The sequence below is a fragment of the Bidens hawaiensis genome, unplaced genomic scaffold, assembly GCF_021521415.1.
Source record: "Bidens hawaiensis isolate Kalapana, Puna unplaced genomic scaffold, B.hawaiensis_p1.1 tig00038253_1, whole genome shotgun sequence".
Taxonomy (NCBI): domain Eukaryota; kingdom Viridiplantae; phylum Streptophyta; class Magnoliopsida; order Asterales; family Asteraceae; genus Bidens; species Bidens hawaiensis.
The window spans coordinates 48,016-67,361 of NW_027496725.1; the positions used below are offsets into that span (position 1 = coordinate 48,016).

The 19,346-nt window shown below is 38.2% G+C and overlaps 1 long non-coding RNA gene across 1 annotated transcript; it reads left to right on the plus strand.

Moving 5' to 3' along the window:
- The first annotated feature begins 2,741 nt into the window (after window positions 1–2,741).
- LOC143590255 (uncharacterized) lies at window positions 2,742–17,900 on the plus strand. The gene is made up of 3 exons (XR_013145443.1): window positions 2,742–2,984; window positions 3,112–3,152; window positions 17,870–17,900. It is a non-coding gene; the product is annotated as an uncharacterized LOC143590255 (long non-coding RNA).
- Window positions 17,901–19,346: the final 1,446 nt, after the last annotated feature.

Sequence of the window (19,346 nt, forward strand, 5' to 3'; positions counted from 1 at the left end):
TTACTATTGCCAACTAATATAATGAATGGCGTCATGCTATGTCCGAAGAGTTGACGCGCTTCACAAAAGTGGCACGTGGACACTTGTGCCACCTTACCTAATGCTAATTTCGTTGACTACAAGTGGGTTTACAGGTTAAAAACAGATGAAAATGAGAACATTAGCATGTTTAAAGGTGGTTAGTTGCGAAGGGCTTTCATCAACAACACGGTATGGACTATCATGAGACGTTCAGTCCAGTCATCAAACCTGCCTCAATTCGGACCATTTTATCATTAGCCGTTACAAACAAATGGTCCCGGCGAAAACTGGATATTCAGACTGCCTTTCTGCATGGTGATCTTGAGAAAATCGTATATATGCGCCAACCACCAGGGTTCGTTTATCCTACCAAACCGGATCATATTTTTCTGACAAATCTTGATACGGTCTCAAGCAGGCTTCCCGTGCCTGGTTTAACAAATTATCAAATGCTCTTCATCAGTTGGGGTTCCATGAGTCAAAGACTGATCCATCACTATTTATTCTTAATTCACAGGTTTCATTTGGTGTATCTCCTAGTTTATGTGGATGACATCATCATCACCAGTAACAATGCTGACAGTTGCCCTTCGGGGTGTATCGTATACATGTTTTTTGGCCTTTGCGTCTCCTTTGTCAGTTGTCACGAGTTCGGTTCACAACAATGGCCAGTTTCTTATAATTGGCAGCAGTATGCATTGTGATGAAACGAGGGCTACCGATAAGAGCGCATAACGATTTTGAAACCGATCTGAATCGGAGTATAGATTTCGGTGGTAGTCTAGTGAAGATTTCAGCAATAAGCTCGTCACATAGATCCATGTTCCTCCGCTCCATATGCAATTTTCTACCAGTGATTCTAACCACATCCAAATAAGACATGCTTGTTTTTTTCTTGTTGCTTAACATGGGCTACTAATGAGTTACATGCACAATGAAAACTGGGTCATAATTAAACGCTTCATCAACCAGAATGAAACAAAAACCTGTAGCCCTAACTCGCTAACAAGTTATTAAGAAAACACTCACCAATTGACACTGAAATATCAATAAACTCTAAAGATGACCATAATTTGTTTTTGATGCTAAGATCGGACGAGATGACAGAAAGAAAGAAATTGGGTTAACGAATGAATGAATAATGAATCCTATTGGGAATTGCACAGCCTTCCAACTGCACCCTTCAGATTCCACAACCTTATCACTTTACACCCTTCTGCTTTCAGCACTTTTACTCTTTTATCCCTCAACCCGCTAATCAACTTTGTTTGGGAATTGCTTACACCGTTTGAATTGTACTGGGCGCCTTCTTGGGCTCAAAGTGTCAGGGTACATCGCCCCCAAACACTTTCGGTTAAAAATGGGCTTATGAGTTTTGTGTGAATTGCTGGTGTTTAATAATATAATAAATAGCAGTTGTGAATTTTTTAATGGACCTAATTCATAAATTACTCATGTTTAAACAACAAAATTTATATGTCTTTCTTTAATTAACTAATCAAGAATTAGACATATTAATAATATAAAAATTTTGGGAGAATGTTGCATTCACGGTTTGTACTATGTGTAGCGTAAATTGTAAGCTTCCTTATGCTCTAGATCTTGCAACGTGTTTTCACCACATGTCTTCTAGGTGGTAAACAAAGAGGACATCTCTCTCTCTCTCTCTCTCATCTCTTCTATTTAAAGATTGAGTTGAGCCCACTGTTTTGAAACCCGGCCCGGCCGGTCAGACCGGTCCGACCGGGACCCGGTCTCTGAACCGGACCGGGTGAGACATTTGACCCGTTTTCGAAAAACCCGGCCGGGTTTGGCGGGTGGCGGGTGGCGGTCGGCCCGGACCCGGTGACCCGGCGGGTCGACCGGTAAAACCCATTTTTTATTAAATCTAAAATGAAATGTGTATGGTGGGATTCGAACTTGGATCATTTCCTAGATAGAAGCTTTAATAACTACACATGAGTCAATCAACCAGGCTTCATTGATGTCTTTATTGATCAAATATATATCATATATATTCAAAAAACAATGTATGAAATATAAATAAATATTAAAGTTTGTTATTATTATTAATTTTTATATGTATATGAATTATATATATAAATATATATATATTTAAATTATTTATGACGTCATCCGGGTCAAACATCGGTCCGTCCTTCCGAGTCGGTCCGACCTTTGACCCGGTAAGATGTCCGGGTCAACGCCCGGGCCGGGTCTGAAAACATTGGTTGAGCCTATGCAGCCGCTCTCCCATTTTGTGCTCTACAATTCTAAACTCTTCAATTCAATTCAACAACCGATCTTCAATGTCTTCCAAGCGATCCGATTTCGCGACGGCATCACTCCTAGGTTCGTCATCTCTATCCTTTATTCATATATCATAAGCGATTGGCCGTCTACTCTACGAGTGTTCGTTTATGCTACTTTCATGTTTTATATGTTTTGCTTTCGCAAGTGTTTTTGCTTTGTAACAGCATGTTCTTGGTCTCACTTCCGATCACCCCCCCCCCTCCTTACATTTAAGGTCTGTGCGATTTCAACACTTCTTTGGCATGATTCTTTGTTAACTAATCTGATTTTCTTGGGTTGTAGGTGGTGGTGGACGACGTCGTGGCTGTCATATGACGTTGTCATAGGTCGCTTCGTTTTATAGCCTGTCTCTCATATTATTCTTTTGATTGGTTATCGCCTATGGCGTTTAGATTTCTTTCTTTTGTTGCATTGCAATTTCATGGCGATTGGCTTTGTTTCTTTTGTTGCATGCCAGTTGTTCGAAGAAATGCATCTATTTTGCATTTCTATTTGTTACCGCCAACTGTTTGATGAAAGTCCCGACTGAATTCATTACTTTTAGAGTATTGGTTTTTCTGTCAATGCAGGTCTTTTAGCCTCTGTTATGCTTCTTTGGTGCAGGTTTTGTTCGCATGTTATCTTTGGAAATGGGATTCATCACTCAACAGGTTCGTTCGGATGGTTAGTTTTTGTTAGGTTGCTTAATCTTTTTTGTTCATTTTAAAGGTTTGTTTCTTTATTCACTTATTTTTATTATCTATGCTTGATATTACTGTTTGTATGGTTTAGATGCAGCTCCTCATTTGCTTTTCGTGTTGACCTACATCAGTTAAAAGGTTGGTTGTTTTAGTCACCTCTTTTTATTATTTGGTTTGTTAATTTATTTAAATCTTCTGAGTTGCTTCCATTACAGATGAAACATAAACATAAGTCGAGTGCCATATGTTGGATGGACCATGCCCCATTGACCCGTTATAACAAAAATATTAGTGATAGGACATAAGTAGTAATCAATTTTCACTAAAAGATTAAAATGGGGTATGGACTATGTAACGATTCCGGCAAATTCAGGTATACCCTAGCCGGAATATACCATTTATGTGTTATTTAATACTGAATATATAAATTATAATGTGTTTATACGAGTATATAAGATTCACAAGTATGAATTATACTCGAATGTACAGATAGTCGTATTGGAATTACGATTGACCGATGAACGATTATTGAAACCCGATCGAATCGGGGATTACATTATAGACGAAATATATGATGTTTAGTAAGGTTTACGAAGTATTAAGGCTACGGGATAAGTGAATTATAGCACAGAAAAAGGATTTCGATTTATTGGTACGTCGGTACAATAAACGAAACCTTTAACATCAGATCAAGCAAGAGAAGATCGATCAAGCCGAAAAAGATGCACAATGACCGACAATATGATGTGTTGAGTCAATAAATGTCATGGTTTAAGTTTTTAAAGATTTTAAATCGGTTTTATATAAATGTCATGATTATGACTGTGATATCCGTTATCACCCTGGCAAGGCTAACGTCGTAGCCGATGCCTTGAGTAAGAAAGATCGGGTTAAGCCATTGCGAGTGCAAGTGCTGGGGATGATAGTCCAGTCGAACCTTCGAACCTGATTCGAGTCGCTCAACGTGAGGCGTTGAAAGAGGAACAATTGGAAAAGAAGGAACCTTACGGCAATGAGGAGAATTTCGAACAGCGCGTGGACTAAATTCTCTATTTCAAAAATCGGATTTGGATCCCGACCCTCCATGACCTTCGTGAACTAATCATGGACGAAGCGCATAAATCAAAATATTCCATACATCCGGGATCGGATAAGATGTACAAGGATGTGAAGGAGTTCTACTGGTGGCCGGGTATGAAAAAGGATATAACCACATACGTCGGCAAGTGTACGACGTGTGCGAGGGTTAAGGCGGAGCACCAGAAACCTTCGGGAATGTTACAACAACCGGAAATTCCTGAATGGAAGTGGGAGCAGATCACGATGGATTTTGTGACACATCTCCCCAAGACGTCCCGAGGACATGATGCAATTTGGGTAGTCGTGGATCGATTAACCAAATCGGCACATTTTATTCCGATTAGAAATAATTATAACACTGAGAGACTTGCGCAGATTTATATAAATGAAATTGTGTCTCGTCATGGTATACCCATCTCGATCATCTCCGATCGGGATAGCCATTTCACCTCCAAACTTTGGCAAGTTGTGCAAGAAGCGCTGGGAACGCGTATTGATCTAAGCACAGCTTACCACCCTCAGACCGATGGTCAGTCTGAAAGGACCATCCTAACCCTGGAGGATTTGCTTCGTGCATGCGTACTGGATTTTAAGGGAAATTGGGATCAACATCTCCCACTCGTTGAATTTTCCTATAATAACAGTTACCATAGCAGTATAAAGGCAGCGCCTTACGAAGCATTGTATGGTCGGAAGTGCCGATCACCACTCTGTTGGACTGAAGTGGGCGACACTCAGGTTATTAGATTGGACCTGGTCCAGGAAACGACCAGCAAAATCCTTGAAATTAAGAACAATCTGAAGGCCGCGCGGGATCGGCAGAAGAGTTATACCGATACCCGTAGAAAGCCGTTATCATTCGAGAAAGGTGATAAAGTGTATTTGAAAGTATCACCTTGGAAAGGAGTAGTCAGATTTGGAAAGGCGGGGAAGTTAGCCCCTAGATACATTGGACCGTTCGACATTATTGCAAAAATCGGTCCTGTAGCATACCGATTAGAACTGCCTGATGAACTGAGTGCAGTTCACAACGTGTTTCACGTGTCGAACTTGAAAAGGTGTCTGTCGGATGAGACATCGGTGTTACCTTTAGAGGGTGTCCAAATAAATGATAAGCTCAACATTGTAGAGGAGCCCATAGAAATAGTAGACGGGAAAATCAAGCAACTTAGACACAATAAGATCTCGTTGGTCAAAGTTAGATGGAACTCGCAACGAGGCCCAGAATATACATGGGAACGAAAGGACGAATTTCAGAAGAAATACCCCCACCTATTTCCTCAAAAGGAAGTAGTTGACGCGTAAAATTTCGAGGACGAAATTTTTATAACGGGGGGAGAATGTAACGATTCCGGCAAATTCAGGTATACCCTAGCCGGAATATACCATTTATGTGTTATTTAATACTGAATATATAAATTATAGTGTGTTTATACGAGTATATAAGATTCACAAGTATGAATTATACTCGAATGTACAGCTGGTCGTATTGGAATTACGATTGACCGATGAACGATTATTGAAACCCGATCGAATCGGGGATTACATTATAGATGAAATATATGATGTTTAGTAAGGTTTACGAAGTATTAAGGCTACGGGATAAGTGAATTATAGCACAGAAAAAGGATTTCGATTTATTGGTACGTCGGTACAATAAACGAAACCTTTAACATCAGACCAAGCAAGAGAAGATCGATCAAGCCGAAAAAGATGCACAATGACCGACAATATGATGTGTTGACTCAATAAATGTCATGGTTTAAGTTTTTAAAGAATTTAAATCGATTTTATATAAATTTTATTTTTAAGCCGAAAAACGACCGTTTTAGCCTCGTTTTAAGCCGAATTAAGTGTTTAACCGAAAAACGAACTGAACCAGATTATCCACAACATTATCCGGATTACACAATCCAAATGTGTGGCCAAGGTTTGAGATGTGGCCCCCCCCCACACCATACATGAACCGATCGGTCCATGTGGTGCATACACACATTTCATTTTCTTTTTTCTAAACTCCCAACTCCACATTTCTCTCCATCCTCCACACATTCAACCAAAAACCCTTGATTTTTAAGAAGATCCATAAGGTATAAACATGTTATTATGGTTTAATCTTGGTTTTTAATTCCAAAATCTTGAGAAAATGAGGTTTCAAGTGAAAAATGGGTGAAAACCCGAGATGAAACCGATTCTTGCATGATCAAGTGATGTATACAAGTTATACAAGGGATCTTGGTCCAAGAAAGGAGTTAAAAGAGTCAAAAACGAATTTTTACGGTTAAAATCTTTGTTTTGATGTCTTAACCGAAACCATGAAAGAAATGGCTTGATTGTGGGTATAACTAGCTTGGTGTGGTGTTGTTGTGCTTGTAGGTGTTGTATCTAGCTGCTAGCAAAGGCTAGAAAGCAAGATCTTTGCGATCTAAAGCTAGAAACACAAGGTAGTTCGGTTTTTCGTATGATTTGTAAGATTTGGACAGATTGTGGTAGACTTAGAGTTGAGTCACGAAATTTCACAGAGATGATCTACACATGAAAATATGAGATCTGTGAAATTTGGGTAATTTTTGGATAAAGGATGAATATTTGGTGAATTTAATGCTTGGTTTTGGCTAAAAATGGTGAAAAATAGCTAAACATCATGAAAAATTCTGGAAAAATTTAGATAAGCTTTTTATAACATATAAAAGTCACACACAAAATTTCAGGTCCATTGGAGAAGTCTAAGTAGGCTTTTCGGTAAAACGAGTTCTAGGGTTTTCTAGCTCGGTTTTGGTGAAAATGGCATGAAAAATGAGTTTTTGGTTCTGTAAAAATTACTGGGAACTATATGGATGTCAGGAGTCATCCCAGAAAAATTTGGGATTTTTCTAAGGTCGTTTGGTATTTTCGACATATTTGGTGTTTAAATGACGTTTAAAAATAGATAAATAAATGTTAAATATAAAAATTAATTCTGGAAATATCTTTATAAAATTCCTTACAGTCAAAAACTGATTTGTGCAAAATTTCAAGATCCGAGACTAAACGGATAATTATTTGTGCTAAACAGAACATAAAAACAAACTTTTAAAGCTTAAAACGCGTAAACCGGCAAAGTTCGCCTAAGCGAGCTGACTGGTGTATAAAAACCCTAAAAATGGGCTATTTTCATGAAACTAAGTTAATCAAGTAAAAATAAATCATCCGAAAGTAATTCGGATGATTTGGGTAATTTTACCCGATTTAGCAGTTTCCGGTATACTAAAGACGGAAACGGGCCCCGCGGCCAAACGGGGTGTCTAAACCGAGCTCTAATTTCACCACTTTAATTAAAATATCAATAACAACTATTTTCGGGTCGTATGTGGCCAAACTCATTTTTTGAAAACATAAAGACGAATAACCGTGCTATGCACGCAAAACGAGAAAACAAACTAATGGTAGTTTTGACTAAAGAACTCTAAGTGATATCACAATCTAAGTCCTGAGAAGTGTATCGGGGTTAACATTGTCCCCGGATCGTGTACGGTACTGGGTTAACAGTGTCCCCGGACGTACCGGTTAACACGAATTTAAGTTATATTAATAGAAATTTTGTAGTTACGACTTAGGGATCGTATTACAGATCCGGGCAGGTAGCTGTTCATAGTATTACATCTTGCTCACAAAAAGGTGAGTTTCACGAGCCCCTTTTTATTGAACTGTTTTAAATATTTTCCCGGGGCGGAAAGCATGTTTTTATCAAAGTGTTTAAGTACATGCCGATCGCATGGAAATGAATGTATTTATATAATGTTTATTGTACGGGGATCGTACGGTAATGTATTAAGATGGTAATTGTCTGAGTTGCTAATATTGTAAGACCCGAAACAGTGTTCTGGGTTAACAGTGTCCCCAGAGGTTATTAAAAGTAATTCTGGGTTAACAGTGTCCCCAGAGGCTATTAAATGTATTTCTGGGTTAACAGTGTCCCCAGAGGTTATTAAATGTATTTCTGGGTTAACAGTGTCCCCAGAGGTTATTAAATGTGTTTCTGGGTTAACAGAGTTTTCACTTGTGGGCTCAGCATAATTACATCGCTTATTTATGATTATTATAATGATTTGTTATGGTTTATTTAAATTAGTGAAACTCACCAACTATTCGTAGTTGACCCGTTTTCTTTACTTGCTTTCTAGGTACACCCAAATTGGAATGAGTGATACGTGCTTGATGATGTGTGCTATTTTGTGGGAGATTAAGGATCTATATTTTGCATTAAATATGTTAATGTACTATCGGTAAAACTTATGTGATAACACCTAGATGGTAATGAAACTCGGAACAATGTAATTCGTTTAAATTAATGTAGTGGTGTTTTCTTTATAAGCAATGCTGTTGATATCAGATGTGTCTGTTGCATCCCGTGTACGTTTCCGCTGCGGTTACGGTGTGTTACAGAACTTGGTATCAGAGCCATTGGTTATAATAGAATTAGGATGTCTTTAAAAGATACCTAAAATATAACCAGTAGCTCAAGTATTATAGGATCTGAATATCAACTAATAATTTATAGTGACGAGGTCTGGATGAACTTGGATGGACAAGTGAGTTATTATTGTCCGGAACATAATAACAGACTTGTCCGCACGAGGGAATTCAGGGGAAGTCACGGGGTACATTAATAGGTAAAAATGGCAACATATGTGTAAAGTATATAGTATTATTTATACGTGCTAATGTGTATATATATATATATGTACATATATTGTGGGTACATGTATTGAGAAATGGGACCCGGATAAGGAACCGGGGAAGGAAATAATAAAAAGTACCGAGGATGCCGAAATTTCTAGAGCATCGGTTGATGATAAGTCTGACTTATCGGGCCATAGTTATGATAGTACCAAGTTAGATCTCCCGTTTGACATTAACCAGGAATATCTAGTAACCGTCACTCCCAACCAAAATTGATGAATCCCTTACCCTACCAACACCGGTACCGTATATCCTAATAACCCCAGATGTTCACCCGAACCGTCGACCCTCACGTACGGACGGATCCGTACCTGAACCCATTCTTATTCCATTAAGGTAAATAAATAAATAAAATAATAATAATAATAAATTTGATAATAAATCAGCAGATAAAAATAATATATAGAAATATATATATGTATTTCTCACTCTCAAACATATGAGTCATACCACCTCCAGATCGAGAATTACCGATTTCTACGAACCTAGAACGCCTGAGGACATTGACTGAGCAAGTGATAGAGTTTCCCATAATAGTAATTAATAATATTTGAAGGCAACCCATGTTGCGCAATTACCTTGAACCTTGCAACTCCCTATGTTATCCTTACATCCGTTAGATGTTTACACCCATGCATGCTCGAATAGAATGATTACCTATACACAAAGAAGTGTTGGAATCATTATAGCATAGTTGGTTGTTCGTTCGTAGGTGGCATACTGTGTATGCCGAATATACGAATAAACACGGATATTATAACTCCGTGGTATGTAATCGTTTGGTGCTCACGGTGAGCATGTATCGGTTATGCTGACATGCAGAAGGATATTGAAATCAAGTATATTAAACGTTGATCTTTGTGGAGAAAGATCTATATGTCGGTTGGTGACAAGGGTTATGAAACATATTTAAACGTTAACCGACGTCAGGTTAAGTCCAAGTGTTATTATATTTGTGGGACATATATACTAAATACTGGTATGTGTAATATGTGTGATAATATTTGGTGTGTATGTGTACCTGCTGTTATGATTGAGCTGGTAACGAGATATACGGTGAGATTAGTATTGATTACTGCGTACGGGATGAGTACGGCAGAATGACATAAAAAGAGTAACTCCAATGATGGAGATTGATATGATTCAGTTGATTGCTCAAAGATAGCAGATGATGATACCGAATGTAGTATCACAGATCACTGCTAGTGTTGATGCAAATGTGAACGCAGAATTATAGATCGAGCAATCACATGATTATGAATATTTCAATTCTTAGTGGTATTACTAAGAGTGATAATGTCCCACCGAATGCTATTATGACTACAAGTATTAGTTATATACTAAACATGAATAGTAGTCGTAATGAATTAGATCCGGTGTGAAGAATATGTTTATCGGTTGTGTTAAAGGGATTATTAATAGTTGGCTGATGGTAAAGGGAGGAATAGATTAGCGAGTGGATAGAAAAGATCGAAATGGTTAAGGTTATTGGTAAGAGTCTAGAACATTGTGTAGTGAAGTATACTACAGATATGTTGGTAGATTATGTTGTATCGTGATGGAACACGATGGTAAAAAATAATAGATAGAAAATTTTTGCTCAGATGATGTGGTCGGAATTTAAAATTCTTGTGCTAAAGCACTTTTATTCGAGTAATTAAGTTCAGAGATTGGAAACTGAACTATGGAAGATAGAAATGTTGTATGCTGATCACTTAGAAAACGCTAATCGTTTGAAGGAATTGTCATGTCTGGTAACATGGCTAATTACTCCTGAAACTAAGCGAAGTGAGCGCAATATTGGGGACTAACTCCATCGATAAAGAGTATAGTCAATCCTGTAAAATATACAACCTTTGAAAGGGTTGTGTCGCAAGCCAGCATTGATATATATTTTACTCTATGGGAAGTGGACTGGAAGGACGTTAGGTGAGACGTCGAGTAATAAAGAAGAGAAATGATAAAGGAAGAAAAAGTCGAGTGATAGTAGGCCACGGGTGTGGTAAAGATGGACGTAATGCCCCATTTGTAGAACCAATTGAAGCCATGGGAACCGGCAACCCCAACCCATTCATGTACAACCACTCCGAACCCAACAACTTCAATAACAATCCATCCAAAGAAATCAAATTATGCCAAATAGTTGTACTTGCTATAATGTGGCAGTACAGAACGTTTCAAGCGAAATTACCCAAAGTTGAACCAAAGTGTCGTTAGAAGACGAACCTCATGACAAGCATTAACCTCTGATCAAGCAAGGAGCCGAGCTTTTGTGAGTAATTTGAATAAAGCACGTCATGATCCAAAGGTGGTATTGAGTACGTTGTAGTTTTAAATCAATAGGCTTCAGTGATATTTTTACGGTCGTCGATAGAAGTCAGTTCCTGTTAACCTTCTATCATTTGGAAAGATACCGATTAGTGAAACTATAGAACCCTATACTGTAGAATCGCTAACGGTAAATCCCTAATGGTTAACTAAATTGTTCGGAATTGTCCTATTATTCTGAACGATTAATCCTTTCCTTATTGACCTACGACCAGTAAAGTTAAGAAGTTTTGACGTAACAGTTAACATGGATTGGCTAATTCAACATGAAGCTGAAATCAAATATGAAAAAGAAGATGATTAGAAGCCCTCTTTCGGACGATGAAGCGATTAGATACGGAGAAAAGTGTACGGTATTATGTTACCACTCTAATCTCATCTTGAGGTGTTATAATATTTACGACAAGAAGACGTGTATACTTAACAAACGCGATTGCCAAAGTATTTAAAAGAAAACATATAGAAGATATCCCGATGGTACGCGAATTCCACAAGTTTTCCCAGAAAAACTTCCTGGATTACCGCCAACCCGACAGGTCGAATTCAGAATCGATTTAATGCCTCAAGCTGGCCCTGTTGCTAAAGCACCCTACCGACTTGCACCGTCTGAAATGCAAGAATTTCTGGATAAGGTTTTATACGATCTAGTTAGTCACCATGGGGTGCACCAGTTTTAATTGGGAAATGAAGGACGGAAGTGTTAGGATATGTGTGATTAGGGAGAATTGAATAAAGTGACGATCAAGAATAGGTATTCACTTCTTCGAAGTAGATGATCTGTTTAACCAACTGCAAAGGGCGATTTATCTTTAGAAAATTGATCTTAGATATAGTTATCACCAAATGAAAAATCCAAGTGGAGGACGTTGCAACAACAGCGTTCGGACTCGTTACGGCCATTATGAATTCTTAGTTATGCCTTTCGGGCTAACAAATGCGCCGGCAACATTCATGGAACTCATGAACCGAGTCTGTAAACTTTATTTTGACAAATTTGTTATAAAAGTTCATTGATGATATCTTGATATATTCGCAACGTGAAGAAGAGCACGAACGACGGATAAGGAAAATTGTGGAAGTGTTAAAGCAAGAGGAGTTGTACGCGAAATTTTTGAAATGTGATTTTGAATAAAGAATGCATAATCCCTTGGTCATGTTGTAAAGCAACAAGGATTTCACATAGAACCAAATAAGATAGAAACCATTAAAATTGTGCCAAGCGCCGATTTTAAGTCTCCCCGATGGAGACGATGGTTTTGTCGCATATTGTGACGCATCGCGTAGAGAGTTAGGATGCGTGTTGATGCAGAATAATAAGGTTATAGCCTATGCTTCCCGCCAGTTAAAAGTACACGAGTAAGGTTACACTACTCACGACTTAGAACTGGGAGCGGTTATCTTCGCACTTAAGATGTGGAGACATTATCTCTACGATACGAAGTGCACCATCTTCACCGATCATAAAAGTTTGCAGCACATAATTGATTAGAAGGAACTGAATAGGAGGCAACGAAGATGGGTCGAGTTGTTAAGCGATTATGACTGTGATATCCGTTATCACCCTGGCAAGGCTAACGTCGTAGCCGATGCCTTGAGTAAGAAAGATCGGGTTAAGCCATTGCGAGTGCAAGTGCTGGGGATGATAGTCCAGTCGAACCTTCGAACCTGATTCGAGTCGCTCAACGTGAGGCGTTGAAAGAGGAACAATTGGAAAAGAAGGAACCTTACGGCAATGAGGAGAATTTCGAACAGCGCGTGGACTAAATTCTCTATTTCAAAAATCGGATTTGGATCCCGACCCTCCATGACCTTCGTGAACTAATCATGGACGAAGCGCATAAATCAAAATATTCCATACATCCGGGATCGGATAAGATGTACAAGGATGTGAAGGAGTTCTACTGGTGGCCGGGTATGAAAAAGGATATAGCCACATACGTCGGCAAGTGTACGACGTGTGCGAGGGTTAAGGCGGAGCACCAGAAACCTTCGGGAATGTTACAACAACCGGAAATTCCTGAATGGAAGTGGGAGCAGATCACGATGGATTTTGTGACACATCTCCCCAAGACGTCCCGAGGACATGATGCAATTTGGGTAGTCGTGGATCGATTAACCAAATCGGCACATTTTATTCCGATTAGAAATAATTATAACACTGAGAGACTTGCGCAGATTTATATAAATGAAATTGTGTCTCGTCATGGTATACCCATCTTGATCATCTCCGATCGGGATAGCCATTTCACCTCCAAACTTTGGCAAGTTGTGCAAGAAGCGCTGGGAACGCGTATTGATCTAAGCACAGCTTACCACCATCAGACCGATGGTCAGTCTGAAAGGACCATCCAAACCCTGGAGGATTTGCTTCGTGCATGCGTACTGGATTTTAAGGGAAATTGGGATCAACATCTCCCACTCGTTGAATTTTCCTATAATAACAGTTACCATAGCAGTATAAAGGCAGCGCCTTACGAAGCATTGTATGGTCGGAAGTGCCGATCACCACTCTGTTGGACTGAAGTGGGCGACACTCAGGTTATTAGATTGGACCTGGTCCAGGAAACGACCAGCAAAATCCTTGAAATTAAGAACAATCTGAAGGCCGCGCGGGATCGGCAGAAGAGTTATACCGATACCCGTAGAAAGCCGTTATCATTCGAGAAAGGTGATAAAGTGTATTTGAAAGTATCACCTTGGAAAGGAGTAGTCAGATTTGGAAAGGCGGGGAAGTTAGCCCCTAGATACATTGGACCGTTCGACATTATTGCAAAAATCGGTCCTGTAGCATACCGATTAGAACTGCCTGATGAACTGAGTGCAGTTCACAACGTGTTTCACGTGTCGAACTTGAAAAGGTGTCTGTCGGATGAGACATCGGTGTTACCTTTAGAGGGTGTCCAAATAAATGATAAGCTCAACATTGTAGAGGAGCCCATAGAAATAGTAGACGGGAAAATCAAGCAACTTAGACACAATAAGATCTCGTTGGTCAAAGTTAGATGGAACTCGCAACGAGGCCCAGAATATACATGGGAACGAAAGGACGAATTTCAGAAGAAATACCCCCACCTATTTCCTCAAAAGGAAGTAGTTGACGCGTAAAATTTCGAGGACGAAATTTTTATAACGGGGGGAGAATGTAACGATTCCGGCAAATTCAGGTATACCCTAGCCGGAATATACCATTTATGTGTTATTTAATACTGAATATATAAATTATAGTGTGTTTATACGAGTATATAAGATTCACAAGTATGAATTATACTCGAATGTACAGCTGGTCGTATTGGAATTACGATTGACCGATGAACGATTATTGAAACCCGATCGAATCGGGGATTACATTATAGATGAAATATATGATGTTTAGTAAGGTTTACGAAGTATTAAGGCTACGGGATAAGTGAATTATAGCACAGAAAAAGGATTTCGATTTATTGGTACGTCGGTACAATAAACGAAACCTTTAACATCAGACCAAGCAAGAGAAGATCGATCAAGCCGAAAAAGATGCACAATGACCGACAATATGATGTGTTGACTCAATAAATGTCATGGTTTAAGTTTTTAAAGAATTTAAATCGATTTTATATAAATTTTATTTTTAAGCCGAAAAACGACCGTTTTAGCCTCGTTTTAAGCCGAATTAAGTGTTTAACCGAAAAACGAACTGAACCAGATTATCCACAACATTATCCGGATTACACAATCCAAATGTGTGGCCAAGGTTTGAGATGTGGCCCCCCCCCCCACACCATACATGAACCGATCGGTCCATGTGGTGCATACACACATTTCATTTTCTTTTTTCTAAACTCCCAACTCCACATTTCTCTCCATCCTCCACACATTCAACCAAAAACCCTTGATTTTTAAGAAGATCCATAAGGTATAAACATGTTATTATGGTTTAATCTTGGTTTTTAATTCCAAAATCTTGAGAAAATGAGGTTTCAAGTGAAAAATGGGTGAAAACCCGAGATGAAACCGATTCTTGCATGATCAAGTGATGTATACAAGTTATACAAGGGATCTTGGTCCAAGAAAGGAGTTAAAAGAGTCAAAAACGAATTTTTACGGTTAAAATCTTTGTTTTGATGTCTTAACCGAAACCATGAAAGAAATGGCTTGATTGTGGGTATAACTAGCTTGGTGTGGTGTTGTTGTGCTTGTAGGTGTTGTATCTAGCTGCTAGCAAAGGCTAGAAAGCAAGATCTTTGCGATCTAAAGCTAGAAACACAAGGTAGTTCGGTTTTTCGTATGATTTGTAAGATTTGGACAGATTGTGGTAGACTTAGAGTTGAGTCACGAAATTTCACAGAGATGATCTACACATGAAAATATGAGATCTGTGAAATTTGGGTAATTTTTGGATAAAGGATGAATATTTGGTGAATTTAATGCTTGGTTTTGGCTAAAAATGGTGAAAAATAGCTAAACATCATGAAAAATTCTGGAAAAATTTAGATAAGCTTTTTATAACATATAAAAGTCACACACAAAATTTCAGGTCCATTGGAGAAGTCTAAGTAGGCTTTTCGGTAAAACGAGTTCTAGGGTTTTCTAGCTCGGTTTTGGTGAAAATGGCATGAAAAATGAGTTTTTGGTTCTGTAAAAATTACTGGGAACTATATGGATGGCAGGAGTCATCCCAGAAAAATTTGGGATTTTTCTAAGGTCGTTTGGTATTTTCGACATATTTGGTGTTTAAATGACGTTTAAAAATAGATAAATAAATGTTAAATATAAAAATTAATTCTGGAAATATTTTTATAAAATTCCTTACAGTCAAAAACTGATTTGTGCAAAATTTCAAGATCCGAGACTAAACGGATAATTATTTGTGCTAAACAGAACATAAAAACAAACTTTTAAAGCTTAAAACGCGTAAACCGGCAAAGTTCGCCTAAGCGAGCTGACTGGTGTATAAAAACCCTAAAAATGGGCTATTTTCATGAAACTAAGTTAATCAAGTAAAAATAAATCATCCGAAAGTAATTCGGATGATTTGGGTAATTTTACCCGATTTAGCAGTTTCCGGTATACTAAAGACGGAAACGGGCCCCGCGGCCAAACGGGGTGTCTAAACCGAGCTCTAATTTCACCACTTTAATTAAAATATCAATAACAACTATTTTCGGGTCGTATGTGGCCAAACTCATTTTTTGAAAACATAAAGACGAATAACCGTGCTATGCACGCAAAACGAGAAAACAAACTAATGGTAGTTTTGACTAAAGAACTCTAAGTGATATCACAATCTAAGTCCTGAGAAGTGTATCGGGGTTAACATTGTCCCCGGATCGTGTACGGTACTGGGTTAACAGTGTCCCCGGACGTACCGGTTAACACGAATTTAAGTTATATTAATAGAAATTTTGTAGTAACGACTTAGGGATCGTATTACAGATCCGGGCCGGTAGCTGTTCACAGTATTACATCTTGCTCACAAAAAGGTGAGTTTCATGAGCCCCTTTTTATTGAACTGTTTTAAATATTTTCCCGGGGCGGAAAGCATGTTTTTATCAAAGTGTTTAAGTACATGCCGATCGCATGGAAATGAATGTATTTATATAATGTTTATTGTACGGGGATCGTACGGTAATGTATTAAGATGGTAATTGTCTGAGTTGCTAATATTGTAAGACCCGAAACAGTGTTCTGGGTTAACAGTGTCCCCAGAGGTTATTAAAAGTATTTCTGGGTTAACAGTGTCCCCAGAGGCTATTAAATGTATTTCTGGGTTAACAGTGTCCCCAGAGGTTATTAAATGTATTTCTGGGTTAACAGTGTCCCCAGAGGTTATTAAATGTGTTTCTGGGTTAACAGAGTTTTCACTTGTGGGCTCAGCATAATTACATCGCTTATTTATGATTATTATAATGATTTGTTATGGTTTATTTAAATTAGTGAAACTCACCAACTATTCGTAGTTGACCCGTTTTCTTTACATGCTTTCTAGGTACACCCAAATTGGAATGAGTGATACGTGCTTGATGATGTGTGCTATTTTGTGGGAGATTAAGGATCTATATTTTGCATTAAATATGTTAATGTACTATCGGTAAAACTTATGTGATAACACCTAGATGGTAACGAAACTCGGAACAATGTAATTCGTTTAAATTAATGTAGTGGTGTTTTCTTTATAAGCAATGCTGTTGATATCAGATTTGTCTTTTGCATCCCGTGTACGTTTCCGCTGCGGTTACGGGGTGTTACAGACTACCTAACGAGTCTAAGCCGATTTGTGTTTTATCCGTTACCGATCAATTTTGGTTATGCTTTATCTCTTAATGGGTAAATAAGGGTTATGTTTTATCCATGAATGGGTTAGATTTTATCACTGAAAAGTCAAAATGGTTCAAACTTTATTTATGTTTTTTCTATAAAGGTTCAGTTTCGGTTATTATTTGTAGCTTGACGGGTCGACGCCGCCTATGTTTAACTGAGTTCATTTGTTCTCTAACCAAGTCGAACTCATATTATGTGTTGCACTAATATGATTCACACAATACATAAGCCAAATCGTCCCTATCAAGGGATAAAGATTAACCAAACTTGATTGGTAACAAGTTAAATATAACTCAAGTTCGTCCTTATTGCGCAACTAAAAAAAATTTTTATTCATAGACATCTTATTTAATTTTACTAAATAAATATGTGTACTCTTCAGATGCCTACATTGCCACCTCTTTAATCAACTTTTATGTGGAATTCAGGAACACTGATGTTGCACGCCAAGTGTTCGACATTATTTAATGGACCGCGGTTATCGGGTGTTATACTCGGTCGGGGGAAGTGGATACTGTGTTTCGTATGTATAAGCAAATGTAAAGTGAAAGAATTAGACCGAGTTCGGTAACTGTATTAACCATGGTTTCAACCTTTCAAGGGTTTCTGGGGTTTTAAAATACACAAAAGTACAATTTTTTCATTGCTGCTTCGATCTGATACGGGTTTTTAGTGGACAACATTGTGAATTCATATGGAAAATTTCGAGGAGTGGGGGATTACGTTTCACATTTTAATGTCATTTATCAATCTTTTGAGACTTTTATGCGGTTTTCTCAAACGCCCCCGCACCGAGGGGGGCTACCTACTAGTTTTAAAACAAAGTTCGGGAATTTTTCCCAACTAATGGGCAAATGAGATGAATACCGAGCGAACGATTATATATCGAGAAATGGTCCGATATAAACGGCATGCCAACTCTTTCAGGAGAATTTACCAGCGAATGACAAACGTGTGGGGCAGTGGCGAGAATGATGCAGGCATCATTCTAACAAAATACCGGTGGGGGGTGGGGGGGTGGGGGTGGGGGGGCTTTAATTACATAAAGTGTTGGTTTCATCTTCGTGTAGAACCCAAGTGGGGCGTCGTATCCCCCATCAGGTCCGGAAGTAGACAAGCACCAAAAAAGTCCACAACCTCGTCTTTCGATGATCCAAAAACGCCGAGTGGGAACATTATTTGTTAGGAGTTAAAATGTTAATTTGTATATGATACTTTATACCAGGGCTGGTTTAACATGTTCAGAGGCCTAAAATTAGCTAAAATGTTGAGACTTTTTTTATGTGTATAGTTGTACTTGTAGAGAGTATCCATGAATTATAGATATGGATGATATGCAGTGACAATGGATACGTGACGTTCCTCCTTAACTTGTGACTAATCACCGAGGGTTATTAATTCTAAAAAAACGACTTTCAAAACCCTTAATACAAACCTATATTTTAGACGGAGACCTTATAAAACTGGAGGCCCAAAGCCTTCGCCTTATTTAACTTACCCACGAGACGGTCCTACTTTATACGAGTGTTATTATGAGTAGTACTTGTACCATAATAAATCTAATTGATACCTAGTGAATTAATATCACTGCATCTAGTTAGTATCATAGTGTGATTTGGTGAAATTTCTTTCAAATTCATGTTTAGCCTTTATTTATGCAATAACGGATAACCTGGGTTTTGCTGACATATGTACCGAAATCTCTCTCTCTGTTTTTTTTAATCATTTTGACTTTGATGACAATAATGTGGCACTCTTGATTCTTGAAGTGTGAACGACGTTCATCGATGAGCAATCGTATTTTTCTAATTGATTTGCATTTTGTTTTATAACAGGTGGTGCGGCTTTTTTTTATCTTTAACAACTTACATTTTATTCCGCTAAAAGTGTTATTATTTATTGGAT